Genomic DNA, 18,720 nt, shown 5'->3' with positions numbered 1-18,720 from the left:
GACACTATGCTAAGTGAAAAAAGCCAGTCACAAAAGATAAAATACTGTATGATTCCACTTATAGGTGGTATTTAGAGTGGTCACATTCACAGAAACAGAAAGTAGACGGCTGGGTGAAGGAGGCTGAGGGGAGGGGAAATGGGAGATGGGTACCAAGCTTCAGTTTTGCAAAAAGAAAAAGTTCTGGAGATGGATGGCACAACAATGTGAAGACATTTAGCACTTTTGAACTACACACTTCAAAATGGTTAAGATGGTAAATTTCACGTTTATGTCTACTTTTCCACAATAAAAAAAAAAAGTCTCCGCAAGGATATACAATGGAGAAAAGACAGTCTCTTCAATAAGTGGTGCTGGGAAAACTGGACAGCTACATGTAAAAGAATGAAATGAGAACACTCCCTAACACCGTACACAAAAATAAACTCAAAATGGATTAGAGACATAAATGTAAGACTGGACACTATAAAACTCTTAGAGGAAAACATAGGAAGAACACTCTTTGACATAAATCACAGCGAGATCTTTTTTGATCCACCTCGTAGAGTAATGGAAATAAAAACAAAAATAAACAATTGGGACCTAATGAAACTTCAAAGCTTTTGCACAGCAAAGGAAACCATAAACAAGACAAAAAGATAGCCCTCAGAATGGGAGAAAATATTTGCTAATGAATCATTGGACAAAGGATTAATCTCCAAAATATATAAACAGCTCATGCAGCTCAATATTAAAAAAAACGAAACAACCCAATCCAAAAATGGGCTGAAGATCTAAACAGACATTTCTCCAAAGAAGACATACAGATGGTCAATAGGCACATGAAAAGCTGCTCAACCTCACTAATTATTAGAGAAATGCAAATCAAAACTACAATGAGGTATTACCTCACACAGTGAGAATGGGCATCATCAGAAAATCTACAAACAACAAATGCTGGAGAGGGTGTGGAGAAAAGGCAACCCTCTTGCACGGTTGATGGGAATCTAAATTGATACAGCCACTATGGAGAACAGTATGAAGGTTCCTTAAAAAACTAAAAATAGAATTACCATATGACCCAGCAATCCCACTCCTGGGCATATACGCAAAGAAAACCATAATTCAAAAAGACACATGCACCCCATTGTTCATTGCAGCACTATTTACAATAGCCAGGTCATGGAAGCAACCTAAACGCTCATCAACAGACGAATGGGTAAAGAAGATGTGGTACATATATACAATGGAACATTACTCAGCCATAAAAAGGAATGAAATTGGGTCATTTGTAGAGACGTGGATGGATCTAGAGATTGTCATACAGAATGAAGTAAGTCAGAAAGAGAAGAACAAATATCGTATATTAACGCATATATGTGGAACCTAGAAAAATGGTACAGATGAACCGGTTTGTGGGGCAGAAATAGAGACACAGATGTAGAGAACAAACGTATGGACACCAAGGGGGGAAAGCGGCGGAGGGGGGTGGTGGTGGGATGAATTGGGAGATTGGGTTGACATATATACACTGATATGTATAAAATAGATAATAAGAACCTGCTGTATAAAAAACTAAATTAAATAAAATTAAAAAGTTAAAAAAGAAGAAGTCTTTCCTCCGCCTCACACTAATTTGTCTCTTTGCATCTTCAATCTTATCTCGTGTCGCCCTTTCCAGGGGGCTGGTCCTTCTCTTTTCTCCCCTCTGGAATCACCACAGACATTTGTAGGACTGGGAGTAAGAGTACATGTATTGTTTAGAGATGTTCAAGATTATAAATCCAGATAACACACGAGTAAATAGAATGTGGTATTGTTCTAACTTGAAAATATATCTTTGTGACAAGGGTATGAAGCTACGGTTTCTATAACACTGAAAATCGGTGAACTATCAAGACCTGGCTCTCTCCTTAAGCCACGCTCTCCCCACTCCACCAGCCCATTTCTGCACAGCAGCGGGGCCCAGGCCAGTCCACACCCTCAGGCCACAGCAGCCAGCTTCCACAGATCCAGGCCAGCCCATACCTTCCGGCAAATTTCTTTGCCACCAGCAGGCTATGCATTCCTGCAGTAGCCACAGAGCTGCACAATTCCGCAGTCAGCCGTGGGCCCTGGCACTCAGGAAAGCCCTGCATTTGATTGATTTCATGTTCTGCTGCCACTGTGTTGAAATTCTTAATAACTTTGGAACAAAGAGCCTTGTATTTTCGTTTTGCCCTGAGTCTGCGTATTATGTAGCAGTCCTAGGTAGCCACACCCTACTGGAAAAGTTCTGAACCACAGCCTTGGGATGGGGACAGAAAGGGGGCTGGGGGATGTCCCCCTGGGTCCTCAGTTCCTTCCTGTCCACTCCCTGCCCCCGCCCAGAGGTAGTAGCTGCTTTTCTGCACCTGCTTCTTCTGCATCCCTTCATGAAACCTCTTCTTTTACACCTTTTAGTCATTAACCACCTTCTACTAGATAACAGCTCTTTATGTTAAATTTTTCCTTTAAATAGCTTATGTTCTTTCTACCTCCTGACTGATACAGGGAGACAAAGAGTAAACTAACAAAATCAGAAAATCTGTAGTACGTCAGATAGATATGAGCTACAGAGAAAAAGTAAAGCAGGGGATGTGTGTAGAGGGTGTGGAGTCCAAGGGGGACAGCTTGCCATTGTAAACGGGGGTCAGAGGAGGCATCCCAGAGAAGGATGCCGGGCTGAAATTACACATCTGACTGCTCATCCCCAATTCCAACTAAAATGATGAGAAAATGTAAAAATAGGGCTCAACCTGCATCATACAAGTGGAAGAGTCACCATCCAAGTCCAGAAACCCTCCAGAATTTCCTGCTAGACACACAAGGCAAGTAGGATCAGAATACTGTAAGGAAAGATAAAGCTTATCTCTGGATCACCCACTGCTTTTTCTCCCTTTTCTGTCCCCTCTCTTCAGTGAATTTGAAAGGTGGTAAGCAGAGAAGAGACCTCTTTGGCCAAGCTCTATCTATCTTCATCCACGTCTCCCTTTGATCAAGAAGGAAAGTAATATCATTCATTCATTCACTAATTACTGAGCAAACATGTTTTGAGCACCTCCTAAGTGCCTCGCTCTGTACTAAGACAGTCCCTGTCTTCAAAGAGCTCACAGTTTAATGGGAGAGGATATGGGAGACGGGATGTGTCTAGGCAAATAAGTATTATTCAGTGCTAAGAAGGACAGGGACTTCCCTGGCGGTCCAGTGGTTAGGACTCCGCACTTCCACTGCAGGGGGCCTGGGTTTGATCCCTGGTTGGGGAAACTAAGAGCCCAAAAGCTGTGCAGCACGGCCAAATAAATAAGTAAATAAATTAATTAAAATAATATTTAAAAAGACATTCCTTAGGGAGGTGTCGGGAATGAAGGGAAAAAAAAAAAGCTAAGAAGGACAATGAGTGAGTTGGATAACAAAATAGGAATTCCAACGTTTCTGGCAGATGAAGCTTAGCCTGACTTGACAAGATGAAATCTTCAATTCGGTTCCAGTAGACATTACTGAGCACCTCCCCTAAAAAATACAGCATGGATTTCAAGCAGGGATGAATTTGGAGCTAGCGCAAAATCCACTGCAGTAGGAGGGGGGTGAAATCTATTTCTTTCTACTGAAGGCAAGGTAGCTAGAACCTTCTCAGTTCTGCAGGGAACGGGAGAGACACATGTGGGCACACAGCATGTGTTTTTGAATTGAATTCATGTTTGCTCCAGGCTAGGAATGCACAGAGGAATAACATGGCAGCAAAGACCAACAACAGTTACACCAAACAACAGTGCTGAGCGATAAAGGAGAAAGACTTTCTTGCCTGGGGAGGTCACATGACAACACACAGTTTCAAGGGGCAAATTGAAGGATGAGTAGGAGGGGTTTTTTCCAGGCAATCAAGGAAGAAGAAAGTATTCCAGCCATAGGAAATGTGTGTAAAGACCCAGAGGCATGAAAACAGGGAACAATTTAGGAGCAAGCAAGTAGTTAAGCATGTTAGAACACAGGGAATATATGACATGAGACTTAAAAAGCTGACAGCCTTGGGGTGTCATGCTAAGGAGATGGGTGTTAGACCAACCCGTCAATAAAAATCTAATCACCCCACTGATTCCCAGAGTTGATTTGCTAGGAATTTCAACTGTAACCTAGAGGGGATGAGGAATTAACAGAGGATGCTGGGAAGGAGAATGACATGTTAGCTGGGGTGAGGAAGGAACACAGAAGTGTTGAGATTCAAGGGAGCCAATAAATAACCTGCTGCTTCCTGCCCAAGTCTGAACGATTTGAGAAATGAAACAAGAACTGTACAAAAATCAAAATATCATCTTTTTGCAGATGAAGCTGATATTGAAGAATGTAGCTTCTATCTGATCAGAACAGCAGGACTCATGTGCCAATCACAGGGTCAGGGAATGAAATTACTCTGCATAACCAGGCCAGGGTCATATGTCCTGACCCAAATGGACTGAGTGCGAGACAGGCATACTGCTTCAGAAATTCAAGGTACTGTTACCGAAAAGAGAAGGATAGTTGTAGGCAGCAAAAGCAACCATGTCCACTCCCTATTTCGTGTGTGTGTATGTTTATGTATGTGTAATGATCCACATCCCACTAGACCCCTTTATGGTACAGTTGGTCACATGCTGTGATGAGAAAAGTTTGAAGGAAACCCTGTGAATTTTGATGCTGCTTTGACCAAGTCCCTTTCTCTTTCTGAATCTCAAGTGCTTTCACTCTGTAACAAGACTCCATAAAATAAGAATTCTCCTGGACCATTCCCTGCCTTAGGAATGCTGGGCTCATAAATGAGGTCATGTCTGTAAAGTGCTATGGTCTTCTTGAAGACAAATGCTGTATAAATATATAGGATTATTAGCCAAGTCGCTCAAAAACCAGTCTGTGCACGCATGCATTGGAAGGCAAACAGGAACGGAGGAGGGCAATAGGACTCATTGTTTCCAAGGGTCACCTGATTCCTTTGTTTCCATGACATCCAGTGCCCCACAGTTACCTCCTCCCAACACTTACAGACTGCCAGGAGGGCCCGTTTGCCAATTTAGTCTCCCTGGAATGATGGGTTAAAACATTTGGAGAGCAAAGCCAACAGAATGCCAAGCTATGGCCATGTTGGAGGTTTTTCCAGAAAGATAACTAAAGGAAATGCTGTTTGGGTTCTAAATACTGATGGTTTTCACTGGCCCTAATCCATTCATTAAGATTCCTGCATGCACAGTTTTAAAAGAATCTGGAGTTCAATTTAAAAAGGAAAGAGCTCTTCTATCTTATGTTAGATTTCATAATGAGGAAGCAGAGGTGGAGAGGAGGGAGAGAAGGGAAGGAGGAAGGGAGGACCTTGTTTCTGGTCTCTTTTGCCTCTTAGAAATCATGGATTTCAGACCTCAGAGGTCAACCTAGCCACCTCTCCACTCCCTTTTTAAAGTTACATATGGATGGTGAGAACCAGTGAGGTAGACTAAATTTTTCTAAGCTTATGCAGTCAATTAATAGCATAGCAGGGACTGGGATCCAGGTTTCCACCTTCCAGTTTAGTTAGCTTCACATTCAATCATCCTGCATCCCTTCCAGTTTTAGGAACTTGAACAAGTCATGTTGCCTCTGAGACCTAATGGCAAGTAATGGAATATCCAGCCAGAAGTAATTTAAATAAACAAAGGCCTTGTTCTCCTCTCATAACAAGGAGCAAGATGTACATCAGTGGCTAGTATTATTTTAGTGATTTAGTGATGCCATGATGGACCTAGGCAACTCTCTCTTTCTATTTCAACATATTTAGTATTGGCTTCTTATCTGCATCACTGTTGCCTCATGGTTACAGGATGGCTTCTGCAGTCTAGACATCACATCCCTTTTTGAAACTCTGATTTAATACTTTTTTTTTTTTTTTTTTTGTGGTACGCGGGCCTGTCACTGCTGTGGCCTCTCCCGTTGCAGAGCACAGACACCAGACACGCAGGCTCAGCGGCCATGGCTCACGGGTCCAGCCGCTCCACGGCATGTGGGATCTTCCCAGGCCAGGGCACGAACCCGTGTCCCCTGCATCGGCAGGTGGACTCTCACCACTGCGCCTCCAGGGAAGCCCTATACTTTCTTTTTTTTAACAACTTTATTGGAGTATAATTGCTTTACAACGGTGTGTTAGTTTCTGTAGTTTCTGCTTTATAACAAAGTGAATCAGCTATACATATACATATATCCCCATATCTCTTCCCTCTTGCATCTCCCTCCCACCCTCCCTATCCCACACCTCTAGGTGGTCACAAAGCCCCGAGCTGATCTCCCTGTGCTATGTGGCTGCTTCCCACCAGCTATCTATTTTACATTTGGTAGTGTATATATGCACATGCCACTCCCTTACTTCGTCCCAGCTTATCCTTCCCCCTCCCCGTGTCCTCAAGTCCATTCTCTACGTCTGCGTCTTTATTCCTGTCCTGCACCTAGGTTCTTCATAATCTTTCTTTTTTCCTTTATTCCATATATATGTGTTAGCATACAGTATTTGTTTTTCCCTTTCTGACTTACTTCACTCTGTATAACAGACTCTAGGTCCATCCACCTCACTACAAATAACTCAAGTTTTGTTTCATTTTCTGGCTAAGTAATATTCCATTGTATATATGTGCCACATCTTCTTTATCCATTCATCTGTCGATGGACATTTAGGTTGCTTCCATGTCCTGGCTATTGTGAATAGAGCTGCAATGAACATTGTGGTACATGACTCTTTTTGAATTATGGTTTTCTCAGGGTATGTGCCCAGTAGTGGGATTGCTGGGTCGTATGGCAGTTCTATTTTTAGTTTTTTAAGGAACCTCCATACTGTTCTCCACAGTGGCTGTATCAATTTACCTTCCCACCAACAGTGCAAGAGGGTTCCCTTTTCTCCACACCGTCTCCAGCATTTGTTGTTTGTAGATTTTTTGATGATGGCCATTCTGAATGGTGTGAGGTGATACCTCATTGTAGTTTTGGTCTGCATTTCTCTAATGATTTAATACTTTCAAAACACAGACTTGCAATAACGTACTTTGACCTTGCAACCATGTTAACTGTAGTTCTTTTGTAAATATGCTAACAAACTAAGGAAGATCATTCCCTTTATAGTTGATGAAAGCTTTTTGGTTTAAATCATGAATGAGTGTTGAACTTTGTCAAATGTTTTTTCTACACTGATTGAGACCATATGAATTGTCTCCTTTATTCTGTTTATGTAGTGAATAATAGGGATTATTTTAAAATGTTGAACCAACCTTGCATTTCTTGAAAAAAATCTCATTTGGTGAAGCTATCTTACTCTCTTTAGATAGATACTGCTGGATTTTAATTGCCAATGTTTTGTTAGAATTTTTGTGTTTATGTTCATAAAGGATATTGATGTGTATGTAATTTTCTTTCTTTTTTATCTCTTGGAATCAGGATTATTCTGACCTCGTGAGTCAGGAAATATTCCCTCCTTCTCTATTTCTTTGAAAGAGTTTATATAAGATTGGTATGATTTCTTTCTTAAACAGCTGATAAAATTTACTGGTGAAACGACCTGGGCCTGGAATTTTCTTCTGGGGACCATAAAAGATATAGGGCCATACAGATGATTTTTCCTTCTGTCAATTTTGGGAAATTGTATTTTTCCAAGAATTTTTCCATTTCATCTAAATTGTTGAAACCAGCATACAGTTGTTCATTACGTTTTCTTATTATTTTTTTAAATTTTTATAGGATCTGTAAGGATGTTCTTCCTTTAGTCTTGATTTTGATTATTTGTGTTTTCTTTCTTTTTTCCTGATCAATCTCACTACGAATTGATCAATTTTATTAATATTTTCAAAGAACCAACTTGTGGTTTTGTTAATTTTGTCCAACTTATTTTTAAAAATTACTTCCTTCCTTCTATTTGCTTTGGCTTTAACTTTCTTTTCTTAGCCTAACTTCTTAAGGTGGAAACTTTGATTTCAAACTTTTATTTCTTTACAAAAATAAGCTTTTAAAGCTATAAATTTCTCAGTAAGTACCGCTTTGGCTGCATTCCATGAATTCTGACGTATTTTCATTACCATTCTATTTGAAATGTTTTTTAATGCTCTTAGAACTGTGCCTGGCATAAAGTACGCAGTAAGTGTTGTCTCCTATTAGCTTAGTTTTTTTATTTCTCCTGTTAATAAGGGAGAATAAGTTGATGGCTCACTCTGACAGTTGTGCTTCTACCCACTTCAGAGCCTCTTTGCTGTTTCCACTGCCTGAAGCGCTACTCCTTCATATAGGCCCAGACTTCATCCATCTTCTGGTTAATTCCTATTCATCTTGCGGGTGTGACCTCAAACATCACTTCCTCAGAGAAGCCTTCCCTGATGACCCAAACCGGGCTGGTCGTCTCATGTACTGGGTTGAATAGTGTCCCCCCAAAATTCATGTCCACCCAGAACCTGTGAATGTGGCCTTATTAGGAAACAGGGTCTTTACAGATATAACCATGTTAAGAAGAAATCATATTGTATCGGTTGGGAGGGGAGAGGGTGTGGCTAAATGCAATATGCTGCTGTCCTTTTAAGAGGAGGTGAATTTGGACACAGAGACACACAGAAGAACATCATGTGACAACAAGGCAGAGATTGGAGTGATGCAAGAAATGCCAAAGATTGCCGGCAACAACCAGAAACTGACAGGCAAGGAAGGATCATCTCCTAGACTCTTCGGAGAGAGTACGGCCCTGCCAACACCTTGATTTCAGACTTCGAGCCTCCCATACTATGAAAGAATAAATTTCTGTTGATTTAAGCCACCCAGTTTGGAGTAATTTGTTATGGCAGTTGTAGGAAACGAATGCAGCATATTCCACGTTTTCATACTTTATACTTTTTTTTCCTAGCTCTTATCAGAAAATTGTTGTATATGAATTATCAGGAAATACTGATGGTGTGAAAATTCTAGTGTGGCATTTTGGTAGAGGCCTCCTTGAGAGAGAGACTACCATAATATGAACCAGTAACACAGATGGTAAGGACTTTGAAACACACGTAATTTTGAGGGGTCTTGGCCCTAAAATCACAGCATGTCGGTGGCCAACTACTTCAGCTTCTCAAAGCTAACCTTAGGTACAAGTCACAGAGCTTTCTAATGTGTAAGCTATCCACACTGGTCATTTTTTAAAAATAGCAACAGATTGCCATAAAAGGGCACTCAAGTAGGAGTCAGAACCAGAGGTTCTGCTTCCCCTTCTGCCTCTAGGGCATTTGGGCAAGACATTCAGTCTCTCTGGGTTCCAGGTTCCTTAACAGTAAAAGGAGATGGTTTGGTCTAGATAGTAACTATGGTCTCTTTGTTCGAACTTTCTGTGGCTTTATGATTCTAGTATGAAGCAACAGTTAAAAGACAGTATTTACTTCTAAAGTACAAGACTCCTTGGTCACTGCTAGCCTTCTTCCATGAACAGTATCTGAATCCAAGGATGAAATGCTACCACAAGGAGATTTAACCGGAGCTGGCGCTGGACCAAGGATTCTGCTTAAAATTTATAACTACTAGTTGTGTCCAAGCTTGTTTTACTTGACACAAGTCATGGAGTAGACGTTTCCAGGACTCTCATTTTTAAAAATATTTTAAACTGGCTAGGCTGGCTGGTCACTTTCTATCTCTGGGAAGCAGTGTATTCACCTGTTTAGAAAAGAAAAGAAAAGAAAAGAAAAAAGGATAAAAAGCTGTGTTTCTCAAGGTCTCTTCCAGCTCTGTGACTTCAAGGCACTTTTTTTTGTCAAGCTAGAGTGGGGCCTTGAGCTAAGTCCAGGTCTTGGGGTTACTCTCTGTAACTAATGCTGTTCACCTCACTATTTCTTCTCATAACCATTGCCTGTGTTGGAGGTGTTCTAACCCAGAGTAGGCTCTGAAATATGCAACTTTTGGTAACGATGAAATCCTGGCTTTTACTAATTATGTGGACCTTAAGAAAGTCACTGAATGAGTTTGACCTTCGTTTCCCCGCTTATAAAATAGGGATAGCTACTGGCAAAGTTGCAAAACGAAATGTCGAGTCGAGCAAAAATGCCTAGTTCTTCTTAAGTTTTCAAGTGTTGTTTTCCATAATACTAAAGAACACAAATAAAACAACTGCGGGGTTTCCCTGGTGGCGCAGTGGTTGAGAATCTGCCTGCCAATGCAGGCGACACGGGTTCGAGCCCTGGTCTGGGAATACCCCACATGCCACGGAGCAACTAGGCCCGTGAGCCACAACTACTGAGCCTGCGCGTCTGGAGCCTGTGCTCCGCAACAAAAGAGGCCGCGATAGTGAGAGGCCCGCGCACCGCGATGAAGAGTGGCCCCCGCTCGCCGCAACTAGAGAAAGCCCTCGCACAGAAACGAAGACCCAACACAGCCAAAAATAAATTAATTAATTAATTAAAAAAAAAAGACCTTTGGTGTCATAAGCACTTTGCGCCTCGCTGTAGGATCGGCGGTAACCAAGCCACAGTACTGGTTATTTCCGTGATGCCACTTTCACTTTCGGCAGTCCCTGAGCTCAGCTGCACCCGCGTGGTTCCGCGGAAGAGCGCTGCGCTCGGATGCCAGTCATGGCGGCGCAGGCCCCGCCCCGCGGCGTGCGCGCTCCCGCCGCTCCCGGTGACGCGACGCGGGTGGCTACGGGGTGGTGTTTTGGCGGTACGGCTGCGGGAAAGGAGCGGAGCTGCTGGGAAGGTGCTGCCGGGAAGCCGCGACTGCATTGCCGGCGCCGCCTCGCCGCGGTGGCCGTGATGCGCTCCGCTCGCGGGTCCCCGCTCCCGGGAACCCCGACCGCCGAGTCGGACGCTGCCGAGCAGGTGAGGCGGCCTTTCCGGAGCGGACGAGGGGAGGGTGGGCGGCCGAAGCGGGGACGGTTGGAGCGGGGCCCGATGGGGCCCGACGGGGCAGCGAGGCCGCGGACGAACCACTCTGCCCCGGGGGCCCTTCCCGCGCCGTTGCCTCCCCGCCGCCCGGGTCGCGCGACCACATCCGGGTGCCAGCCGTCAGCACCCGTGACCCCGGGCGGCAAGTGCTGTCCCCCAGCCCCTGGCGGGAGAAAGCTGGCAGTCGTGCTGTCGGCGCCCGCTCCGGTGACCGCGCTGGATTTCCCCTCTGACACGTAGTGGGCGCGGGTCTGGGCCGCATGGGGAGGGACCTGGCCGGGGAGAAGGATGCTGCACCGAGGACCCTGCGGGTCTTACCTGCCACCTTGTCATGACATTTACAAGTCAGCATCGTTTTTCCTTTACTCTGCTTTTACCAAGTTTCATGCTTTCGGTTTCTCTAAAATCTAAATCTGATTAGCTCCATTGGAAAAATAGAGCTAGTTGGGCAATAAAGTGATGGTAAGAGCAGTGTTTCACAAACTCGAGTAATGCGTGACACCTCTTAAAGGGACAGTTCGCTCATTCCTCTGGAATTTGACTCAGAACCGCAGGGGTTCTCAGACCCCAGTGAGACGAACGCAGGTGTAGACTGTTTAGGAAAGAAACGAAATGCTTCCATGCTGAAAGATAAACTAGGTTATTAAAGAATTCTAAATTAGAGACTCAGATCCCTAGTTTAATTTCACATTACAGCCTTTACTGTGTACTGCTTTGTGTAATGAAAATAATTTTCCAGCCTTGGAGAGGCCTAAAAGAATTATATTCTTTGTATTATGTTATATTTGATGTTATTGTGTCTTTGTATCAGGTCTGTTCATTCTGTTTGACACATTAGCAGAATTATAAAATGGAGTATTAATTTGTGTAAGTAGTTTGTTTATTCCATTGTTAACCTTAACATTGATTTATTTGTTGCATATTGAATCTGTGGTTTACATCCTTCCAGGCCTAATAGGAATGCATGATCTCAACCCTTACGTATATAGTCTAGAAAGAAGAAACAAAATGAAAGTTATCTAGGTATTTATATTCTCTACATATTTATTCAGCATGTTTATTTTAAATCAACTACACATGAATAAAGAGAAGATTCAGAGTGTGGAGAAACATTGGGAAATATAACTGGTTAAATCTTGGCAAAGAAGAATATTGACCTGTGCCTTGAAAGAAGCGTGATATTGTGAACAGGACATATTACTTAGTAGGAAGTGACTTAAGTAATGGCCCAAGGCAAGAACGAGGACTGCTTGTGTGGGAGAGGAGAGACCCACCTCACTAGAGCAGAGAGATGTTATCTAGGGCTGAGCAGAGAACAGTTTAGTAAAATAAGATGGGACCGTTTGACGGATGGAAGGTCTCAGATGCCACACAGGGACGCTGTTGTTGACCTGTAGGCTCTGGAAGGTTCTTTTTTTTTTTAATAGATCTTTTTTTTTTTTTTTTCTAATTTTTTGGCTGTGTTGGGTCTTCGTTGCTGCACACGGGTTTTCTCCAGTTGTGGCGAGTGGAGGCTACTCTTCGTTGCGGTGCGCGGGCTTCTCATTGCAGTGGCTTCTCTTGTTGCGGAGCATGGGCTCTAGGCATGCGGGCTTCAGTAGTTGCGGCACACGGGCTCAGTAGTTGTGGCTCACGTGCTCTAGAGCGCAGGCTCAGTAGTTGTGGCGCATAGGCTTAGTTGCTCTGCGGCATGTGGGATCTTTCCGGACCAGGGCTTGAACCCGTGTCCCCTGCGTTGGCAGGCGGATTCCTAACCACTGTGCCACCAGGGAAGTCCCAATAGATCTTTATTGGAGTATAATTGATTCACAATACTGTGTTAGTTTTTTTTTTTTTTTTTTTTTTTTACTGTGTTAGTTTTTGTTGAATCAGTCATATGCATACATATGTCCCCATATCCCCTCCCTGTAGAGCCTTCCTCCCATCCTCCCTATCCCCCGCTCTAGGTCAATGCAAAGCACTGAGCTGATCTCCCTGTGCTGTGCTGCTGCTTCCCACTAGCTATCTATTTTACATTCCGTAGTGTATATATGTCAGTGCTACTCTCACTTGGACCCAGCTTCCACCTCCCACCCTGTGTCCTCAAGCCCATCCTCTATATCTACAACTTTATTCCTGCCCTGCAACTAGGTTCATCAGTACCATATTTTTTTTTTAGCTTCCATATATATGCATTAGCATACGGTATTTGTTTTTCTCTTTCTGACTTACTTCACTCTGTATGGCAGACTCTAGGTCCATCCACCTTACTACAAATAACTCAATTTCGTTTCTTTTTATGGCTGAGTAATATTCCATTGTATATATGTGCCACATCTTCTTTGTCCATTCATCTGTCGATGGACACCTAGGTTGCTTCAATATCCGGGCTATTGTAGTTAGAGCTGCAATGAACATTGTGGTACATGACTCTTTTTGAATTATGGTTTCTCAGGGTATATGCCCAGTAGTGGGATTGCTGGGTCGTATGGTAGTTCTATTTTTAGTTTTTTAAGGAACCTCCATACTGTTCTCCATAGTGGCTGTATCAATTTACATTCCCACCAACAGTGCAGGAGGGTTTCCTTTTCTCCACACCCTTTCCAGCATTTATTGTTTCTAGATTTTTTTCTTGAGCTGGTTGTATTGTGAAGGTAACGTTTTACAAAGAAATGTTTCCAAAGAACGGTGTTCACCGTGAAGGCAGAAGGTTAATGACCCGCCTGGAGACCTATCCTGAGGTAGGGATGTCTGCTGTGGTCATTTTAGATGTGTGGACTGTTTGAGGAAGAATTGACAGGACCTGATAAATGACACAGGGTAGCAACACACAGATAATTGGGAATCAAGGTTAAGAATCAGGTGACCCCAGTCCACGGTGATACTCCTCTTATACCTGGGGAATTTGGAAGGTGGTATTAGTTTGTGTCAAAAGATTTGGGAGCACAGTCTTAGACTAAATGAGTTTGTGGTAACTGGGTAAGCTCAGGATGTGGGACTGAAACTTGAGGGAAGTCAGAGTTGCAGATCTGGGAAACTACAGAGGAGATGCAGGGAAAAGTATGACCAGAAAAAGATCATTTAAAATGGGGACCAGAAGTTTGCAAATGAACAGTGAGAGGTAGGGAAGAGGTTTGATTAGGACTTGCTATGGAAAAATAAAATTTAAAGACTTCCCTGGTGGCGCAGTGGTTAAAAATCTGCTACCAATGCAGGAGACACGGGTTCGAGCCCTGGTCCGGGAAGATCCCATATGCCGCAGAGCATCTAAGCCCTTGTGCCACAACTGCTGAGCCCGTGAGCCACAGCTACTGAAGCCCACGTGCCTAGAGCCCGTGCTCCGCAACAAGAGAAGCCACCGCAACAAAGAGTAGCCCCCACTCGCCGCAACTAGAGAAAGCCCGCACACAGCAATGAAGACCCAACGCAGCCGAAAAATTAATAAATAAATAAATTTATTAAAATAAATAAATAAAACTTAAATATTAAGAAAATGTCGATCATAAATGCAACTACGTGCATTCTTCTTTTTTCTCTTATTTTAAAAAATTGAAGCATAATTGACCTACAACACTATGTTAGTTCCAGGTGCACAGCATAGGGATTCGATAATCCTGTACATTACGAAAAAGATCACCACCGTAAGTCTAGTTACCATCTGGCACCATACAAAGTTATTACAATGTTGACTATATTCCCTATGTAAATTTCATCCCTGTGACTCATTTATTTTGTAACTGGAATTTTGTACCTCTTAATCTCTCTCACCTGTTTCTCTCCTCCCATTTCCTACCCCACTGGCAACCACCAGTTTGTTCTCTGTATGTTTGTGTCTGTTTCTGTTTTGTTATGTTTGCTCATTTGTTTTTTAGACTTCACATATAAGTGAAATCATACAGTATTTGTCTTTCTCTGTCAGACTTATTCCACTTAGCATAATGCCCTCCAGGCCCATCCATGTTGTCACAAATGGCAAGATTTCATTCTTTTTCTGTGGCTGAGTAATATTTCATTGTATACATACACCACAATTCTTTTGTCCATCTGTTGTTGGGCTCTTTACTTGCTTCCATATCTTGGCTGTTGCAAATAATCCTGCTATGAACACAGGGGTGCATATATCTCTTCAAATTAATGTTTTTGTTTTCTTCAGAAAAATACCCAGACATGGAGTTGCTGGATCATATGGTAGATCCATTTTTAATTTTTTGAGGAACCTCCATAATGTTTTCCTTAGTGGCTGCACCAGTTTACATTCCCACCAACAATGCTCAAGGCTCCTCTTTTTCCACATCGTTGCCAACACGTGTTACCGTGCATTCTTCTTAAAACAACAAACGAATCAAGTTGCTGTGATGTATTTTTCCCACAGCTGAGTGCCACACAGCATCCTTCACTTCACTTTGGCCTCTCACTCCCACCAAGACGGTCATTTCTTACAGAATTCTGCCTGTTTGTGGGCTTCTTTTGATTTTTCCAGCTTCTCTTGTCATCTTTTGATATTCATGTGGTTCTTTTTTGAAGCACCCTTCGTGGCATCTTACCTGTTCTTACTCAGGTTTAGCTCTTCCAGAGTCTCATTTGTCTGTGATTTTGTTTGCCTGTAATTTCAGAATTTGCTAATGTCTGTGTCACTGCATCCTGCATTTTTCACCGTGGGAGCCATTTCACTTTGCAGTTGACTTGTTTTCACTGTTTTCCTTAGGACTGTCAATGAGAAACTGACTGAAAAGACGTTAACTGAGGACCCAGCGGACCTCACTCTGCTAAAGAATGTTCAGCTGAGGGGGGGCCCCATGAGCTGAAAGAATTCGAGTTAATGCATCTCTCTGGTGATGGGCCTCACACAACTTAGGCCTTTTAAAAACATGGCAGTTTTATGTAATACTGCTAAGAGTTTGCCACCCTAAACCCTGGTGCCAAGACTCTTAGCTGCAAATACAGCTGGAGTTTACATTTTAAGATCAAATTACCGTATTGTTGTCTGCTGGGTGATATTCAGCCATATTTTTGTCCTAAATGAAAGTAATTACTTTAGCAATATACAAGCTGTCCTATTTTCTGTCTGTCTTTAAACACAAATTTTGTAACTTACAAAAATATCTGTTCATCCTCATTGTCAAAGTCATCTCATATCTCAAAAAAAAAAAAAAAGGCCTAAGACAAACACTGGATTAAATAACATTTACTAAGTTTGCCACGGTGCATCCTAACAGGGCCTCTTCTTTGAAAGGTACTCTCTTTTCTCCTCCCCCATCCAAAGCCTACTTCCCACCTGCAGGAATCTTTCTGTTAACATGTAGCCTTCACCGTGCTCTTTGAACTGGTACAGCAGGAGTCCAGATAATTTAACATTGCCTTCTGTTACTCTCTTGATTATTTCTTGGGTATTGGTATTTTCTCCATTACCAATCTGCAGAAGCCTTGAGATTGGAGTCAGTCGTATTACTCCTCTCTGCCCTTCATGTCACTTCATAATACAAATCGTTGAATCATGAAAGGCCTTTGTTCCCCCAAGGACCTTGACTTTAAGCTGTTAGTTAAACATTCTTTTCTTTTGTTCGTAGTTCAACTATCACATAATTATTGATTTTTTTAAATGTTCAGACTGGAATTCCTGTGCCATGAAGAGTTTTGAAGACGGGCTTTCTTGATATATCCAGAAGAGGATTGGCTGCCGGAAACTGGAGATATCAGTCAAAGGTAGCTTGTTAAAGACAGTTCTGTTGTTTCTTCTGATGATAAAATTAATATATGCCCTTTAAGCAACCTAGGCAAGCCTAGGGAAGAGAATAGAGATGATCCATTATCTCACTACTCAGAAATAACTAACCACTGTTCACATTTTGGTTTTTCTCCTTCCATTTTCTCCTCTCTATGCATGATGTTAGTTTTTTCACTTAACCTATCGTGAGTATCTTTCCATGTCAATAAATGTAGATCTGTGTCAGCACCTCTAACAGTCACATTGTAGTCCATTGCATACATGGACCATGTTTAATTTAACCCACCCCCCCTGTAAGGCACATTAGTTTAGAACAGTGTTTTGCTATTATACATAATACTGTGATGAACATCTTTAATCCCCTACCCCTCACTTGCCCCTCCCTCCTTTCCTCTCCCCACTGGTAGCCACTTAGTTTGTTCTCTGTATCTGTGAGTCTGGAGAAACTGAATTTTTAATTTAAATTACTTTAGCCCCATGTGGCAATGGCTACTGTATGGAATAGCGCAAGACTATATCAAGAAGGACCTCCTCTACCATCCTAAGGAGTTAGGACTTTTTCCTGAGTGAGAGACAAAAATTGGGAGGTGGGGAGGTGTCATGATTACTGTTTGTTTTGGAAAGATTACCCTAGTGTATAAGTTTGTAACCCTTTTCGGTCCCAGAACTCTGAAACTTGACTTCTTGCCAGGCCCTTTCCTAGGGGCCGCCACGCCGGGAATGCAGCCAAGCAGACCTAAATCTGGCCCCTTGTGGGGCTGGCATTCTGGAGGAGGAGACACATGAGCAAGAGAAATGCAAACACACACACACACACACACACACACACACACACACACACACACACACACAGAGTGTGTTAGAGGACAGGATAGGAGTATGGATTCACATGCTTGAATCCCAGCTCTTTTATTTATATTCACCTTTTATTAGCTGTGTGACCTCAGGCACATTACTCAGCCTCCCTGCTTCATCTGTAAAATATTATGCAAATAGTACCTACCTTGGTGGTCGATAGGAGGAATAGATTAGTATTTGCAAAGCATTTCAGCAGGGCCTGGCACATAATAAGCACTATATAAGAAGTTCATAAAGGGACTTCTCTGGTGGTCCAGCGGTTAAGACTCCGAGCTTCCACTGCAGAGGGCATGGGTTCGATCCCTGGTTGGGGAACTGGGAACCTGCATGCATGTGGTGTGGCAAAAAAAAAAAAAAAAGTTAATAAATACGTAAATGCTAAGGAGGAGAAATAACCCAGGGAAGGGAGCTGGATGGAGGGGAGAGCTTGCAGTTATAGACTGGGTGGCCAGGGCGTGCCTTCCTGAGAAGGTGACATTGAGTAAAGAGCTGAAGGGAGTGAAAAAATAAGCCATAAGGATTATTTCCAAGCAGAGGGAGCAGCACATTCAGAGGCTCTGAAACCAGACAGTGCCTGGCGTGTGTGAAGACAGTGTGGACACCAGTGTGGCTGGAGTGAAGTGAGAAAGGGAGAGGGACGGTGAGGTCAGAGCAGTAACAGATGTCCGGATCCCGTAGGACGGGGAGTCAGGGTACAGCCTTTGACCTTTATTTACTTGCAAGGGGAGCCGTTGGAGGATTTCCAGCACAAGATTAACAGGATCCTGGACCCGAGCAGGGATGGGGTGGATGTCAGTTTCTGTTGAAGAATCTGCCTGAAGCTATGGGGTGAGGAACTGGAGAGCCGCTGGGTTGAGACTGCAGGTGGGAGACTGACAAGTTAGGCTGCTGTCCTGATAGGCCACGTAAGAGTAAGAGATTGCTAAGAAAAGGGACAGGCTTTAGAGGAACGGAGGTTAGAGAAATGGAAGGACTCCGTAAGAAGTCGGCTCGGGAGGATGAGGAGGAGGGAGGGGTCAGGCACGACTCCCTAGTTTCTGCTTGAGCAGTCGGTGGGGTTGAGACTGAGAGGAGGAGCGTGGGAGGAGAGGATGAGGGCTACAGTGGAAGGGTTCAGCTTTAGAAATGTTTCTCATGGGCCCGTGCGATGTTCAGATGGGGGTGTTGGTAGGTGCTTGAAGATACGTATCTGTAGCTCAGAGGAGAAGCCTGGGGTGGAGGAAGAAAGTTCTGAGCTGCCGGATCATTGAAGCAGTAAGTGAAGTTGACCAGGAACAGAGATTA

The 18,720-nt window shown here is 43.1% G+C and overlaps 1 protein-coding gene and 1 long non-coding RNA gene across 11 annotated transcripts in view; one reads left to right on the top strand and one right to left on the bottom strand.

The window, feature by feature from the left end:
* The window catches only part of LOC113610105 (uncharacterized), a 34,590-nt gene extending 24,032 nt beyond the window's left edge, over nucleotides 1-10,558 (bottom strand). For both annotated transcript variants that reach the window (XR_003428951.1, XR_003428952.1), the window contains exon 1: nucleotides 10,405-10,558. This is a non-coding gene — a long non-coding RNA (uncharacterized LOC113610105). The remainder of the gene's footprint in view (nucleotides 1-10,404) is intronic.
* Nucleotides 10,559-10,677: 119 nt separating this feature from the next.
* ENTPD4 (ectonucleoside triphosphate diphosphohydrolase 4) overlaps nucleotides 10,678-18,720 on the top strand; it is a 36,232-nt gene continuing 28,189 nt past the window's right edge. For 3 of the 9 annotated variants that reach the window (XM_027087912.1, XM_027087919.1, XM_027087911.1), the window contains exons 1-2: nucleotides 10,678-10,808; nucleotides 16,461-16,556. The gene's annotated coding sequence lies outside the window, so the exon portion shown is untranslated. Of the gene's footprint in view, nucleotides 10,809-11,823; nucleotides 11,898-14,475; nucleotides 14,495-16,420; nucleotides 16,557-18,720 lie in introns of those variants that run through there. The other 6 variants (XM_027087918.1, XM_027087914.1, XM_027087917.1 and 3 more) reach the window with 4 other exon arrangements.

Source organism: Aethalodelphis obliquidens, unplaced genomic scaffold (genome assembly GCF_003676395.1).
Source record: "Aethalodelphis obliquidens isolate GAN/ISIS:26980383/991018 unplaced genomic scaffold, ASM367639v1 scaffold61, whole genome shotgun sequence".
In the NCBI taxonomy this organism is placed as follows: Eukaryota; Metazoa; Chordata; class Mammalia; order Artiodactyla; family Delphinidae; genus Aethalodelphis; species Aethalodelphis obliquidens.
This window is presented reverse-complemented; position numbering and strand designations above follow the sequence as displayed.